Here is a 4,525-nt window from a genome sequence, read left to right as displayed (position 1 = left end):
CGGGGGGTGCGGCCCGCACCCGGGTGTGACACCTGGAGGGGGTGACACCAAATGTCAGCTCCTCCGTAGTGACAGGAGCCAGGTGCTGCAGTGTGAAATTCCGCTACAGCACCCGGCTCCTGTCATAGCAGAGGAGCCGACAGCACACTGAGACCGTCTCTGGGGGAAGCCCAGCATCTCCGGAGATGCTGTGCACGCCCCCAGAGTGACGATACCAGTATCCCCGCTAAGCCACGCCCCTAGCTGTAAAGGCCACGCCCCTTTTTTGCCGCGATCGCGGCAGTACATCAGGGGTGCGCACCGGGTGTCACCACACCTGGTGACGCCTCTGACCCTAGACAACACTTTAAAAAGAGAGGGACATAGTGTAGCAATCCTTAAAAATTGACACAATTTTATTCCACAGATCGCACTTACAAGACAAAAAGTTAAAATGGGCATATAAAAACAACTCCACTCGACATATCACCAAGATGGCATCTCTCCTCCTAGGGAATTCCTGTGACACCAGATAGACACGGTGAGTGGGGGTGCCGGGCTCCGGATCCACAGCTCCACAAGAACCAGAAAAAAACCCTCAGAGCGGATGGAGAAAGTCCGGGAGAACACAGTAGCAAGCAGCGCTATCACTGTGTTGCCAATTTACTATTGAACAATCTAATAGACACTTCTGAGATTCGGGCTGCACTGTGTTACCAAGGATATCTAACACAAATATTCATTCTTTCCATAAGGATGATAAACTGATTGAGATGCAATGTATTTTTGGCTATCGGTAATGGCAATATCTGCCACAGTCCAAAAATATACTGGTAGGTTAATTGCCTCCCGAAAAAATCTATGTTTCTATGAGGAGTGCCCAATCCCAAAGTGAGTGTATGCGGTTCTACCTCAGTGGCCTCATACGCCGGTACTGTGTGTAGGTTAATATTGTCCGGTTTGGTGTGTGTGTGAGTGTGTAGGCTGGCACTGATTCCTGTTTGTATACTGGCACTGACCCATGTGTATATGTGTAGGAATGGCACTGACCTCTGTGTGTGTAGGCTGGCACTGACCCCTGTGTGTGTGTGTGTGTGTGTGTGTAGGCTGGCACTGACCCGTGTGTGTGTGTGTGTGTGTAGGCTGGCACTGACTACCGTGTGTGTGTAGGCTAGCACTGACCCCTGTGTGTGTGTAGGCTGGCACCGACTCCTGTGTGTAGGCTGGCACTGACTCCTGTGTATAGGCTGGCACTGACTCCTGTATGTGCAACTTCATATGCCACCCATACACACGCACCCCCTGGCAGCATGCTGCTCTAAGTAATTTAGTTTCTACCTGCAGGACATCCCCCTGAATGGCAGTAGACACACCCACAGGTGGAACTAGACACACCCTTTAGGTGGAGCATGACACGCCCCTTCAGTGGCGTGACATGCAAGCCCTCATACCATCTTGAATCTCCCTGAAACTAGTTTCCAAAAGTAGGCAAGTATGGTTTGGGGTGCGGTGGCCCCTGTGTTGGTATGGCTGGGCGGCTTCAGGTCGGCACACCCTAACACTTTATTAGCACTTATGATTTCCCTATCACTTTGTATATATTTTTGTATTATTTTAATCACACCACTTACATAGCACTTCTGTGCTTCTTATTAACTCTTCTTAATTTTCACCTGTGTGCTGACCTGGGGTAGCCGACCTGTGCCGACGTGATGGGGTCCTGCACCCTGGACCGATACCTAGTATTAGGGAACCCAGTGACGGAGAAGCCTTGTCAGATATACGCAACTAAGATCTCCGTATTATCTGTTTATTATGTAGTATTATTATTTTTCACTCAGTGTGCATTAGGGAACACAAATTGTTTTTTCTTACACAGAATTACCCCTCCCTTTTAGCACCTGAGTGACATCACAATCTGAGCAGTTTATCATCATATGTAAATGAAAAGTGAATGAACAGAAGAGAAATCTGAATCAAATCAATATTCGGTGTGACCACCCTTTGCCTTCAAAACCAGGAACGGCAACAGGGGTAAAAAGGGAGACCTGTACCAGGTCCCAAGGATCAGAGGGGCCCCAAGGATACGCCGCTTAGTGCCTGGCAGGGATGTGAACAGTCTTGTCCAAATAGGCAGTGTGGGTGCACCCTCACAGTGACAGGAGCCTCTCACACACAGTGACTGTGCGTCACTAGTGTGTGCCCACTCTTCCGGGTACAGCTCCATTGCAGGCAGTTACGGGACATGGCAGCAGCTCTGCTCTGCAGATTCCTGTGCCCTACGCTGGCCCTACGCGCGGCCCCCGGGTGTGCAGTCCCGTTGGACTTCGCGGCATTCGCGCCACGCTGGGTGATATTGTCTATTTAAGGTAAGCTGTTCTCATTGTTTGTATTATACCTGACGAAAATGCCATCTGATTAAACGGGCATTGAAACGTTGTATTCAAATACCTCTGCCTTTGTGAATCATTGGAGTGCCGCACCACCATGTGTCCACTATCTGCTTTTTTGTGAGGGCACCCAATGTATTACCTTTACAAGTGGCTGTGCCGGACCCTCTCCGTTTTCTATATATATATATATATATATATAGTCAGTCCCAGGAATGAACCCGCACTCGGATGCTGATAATCTGAATACAAAGAGGGTGCCCTCAGCAAATATAATTGCACAAAAAAAGGAAGAAGGCTGCGGCACTCCGTAAGCAGAAGATGAATATATTGGTTTTTAAAAAATCATAACAGCAGTGTATATGTCAGCAACGTTTCGGTACACGCAGGTACCGTTCTCAAGCTGTGTGCTGCTGCAAGATGAAATCAGAATAAACAAGAATCACTAAAATATACTTACTTAAATAGCCCCCCGCTGCTGAGAGAAGCCGGTGTACGGCGGCGTCCCGCATGGAGTCCGTCCATGACGGGCGCTTGCCGATGACGTCACTCCACACAGCGCCGGGAGGTTCCAGGGGAGCGTGATGCGTTGCCTGGAAACCAGACGCTGGGGATTGAGTTCTCTCGCCGGCCTCCCGCAGCAGCTAAAGGAGACACAAAACTGGACATGTTAATTGAAAAAGTAATGTATGTATAAACAGTAAATGGATATGAGAAAATATAAGAAAATAGGAGTCACATGTACAATACCGTGAGGGCACAGGCAATATGTCTGAACACTCACTGCTGAAAGCAGCAGATAGCCATAATGGTAATGGTAACAAAAACGGCATGGCCTGGAAAAAATTAAATAAAACTACAACAAAACAATGGGGAAACAGAAGCCATAATTACGGGGCCTGGATGTTCTAATACTATCATAGGCCTCACGTAATGAATAAAAAAGGGGAGGGCAAACTAATGGCCCATAATTCGTCATTAATTGTAAATAAGCTGCATGTAAGCGCAGCATATCACAAGTATCAAATATGCTAAATGTTACTATATAATAGGATGCCCTGTTACAAAAAGGTGTTCCAATTGTAGCGTTCGTTCAATCCAGCTGGTGATACTGTATTAAGACGGTGTATCCACGACATCTCACACTTCAAGAGCTTTCCATTGCGATCACCACCACGAAGTGATGGCGGAATGTGATCAATTAACATGTGTTTCAGCGAGGATAACGGATGCCCAAACTGTTGGAAATGTCGGGCAACAGGTTGATCAGAGCTTCCACTGGCAATGGCTTTTCCAATGGAAGATCTGTGGAGTGCCATACGTTCTCGTGCTGTACGAATTGTTTTGCCCACATAATACAAATTGCATGGGCAAATAATAATGTAGATCACATGGGTGGAAAGACATGACAGGGTATGCTTCAAGAATATATTTTTTGAAGTGTGAGGATGTTGAAATGATGGACCAGTAAGCATATGGGAGCAGGTGGTGCATCGCGGGCATCTGTAGCAGCCTGGTAACTTTGTCATGAAGTGAGGCACCGGAGGCGGTCTATCAAAGCCAGTGATGTCCGTGTGGACAACCATGTCCTTAATATTTCGTCCTCTTGTGAAACACGCCATGGGTCTTTTTGACTTGAAACAGGGTAAAGCTTCATCGGATGCTACAATGGGCCACAGGGCACGACTCGCTCTCTGTACCACTTGACTGGATGTGGAATATTCCATCTTCCAAGGAATTGTTGCTTGGGTGTCCTTCACTTTGGGAATTAGCAATTGGGACCGGTCCAATGCTAAAATTTCCATTTTTAGTTTCTTTAACTCAGTGAAGTTGTATCCTCTGGCCACAAATTTATCGATAATGGCATCGATGCTATTGGCTGCTATTGTTTTATCACTTGCTATCCTTGCTACCCGCATCATTTGTGATTTGGGCAGGCCTCGTTTGAGGGGTTTGGGATGAAAACTGGAGGCTGATAGCAAAGTGTTCCGGTCGGTGGATTTGGAAAACACCTCTGTCCGTAATTTGTGGTCTATGATGGACACTTGGACATCCAAATAGTGGATTGAAACTGTGCTATAATTAGCCGTGATCCTGATGGTGGATGGTCGGGAATTGATGGTTTCTATAAGATTCAGCAAGGTTTTTTCATCACC

The sequence above is a fragment of the Pseudophryne corroboree genome, chromosome 3 (assembly GCF_028390025.1).
Source record: "Pseudophryne corroboree isolate aPseCor3 chromosome 3, aPseCor3.hap2, whole genome shotgun sequence".
Taxonomy (NCBI): Eukaryota; Metazoa; Chordata; class Amphibia; order Anura; family Myobatrachidae; genus Pseudophryne; species Pseudophryne corroboree.
The sequence above is the reverse complement of the archived record's forward strand: the minus strand, read 5'-3'. Positions refer to the sequence as shown.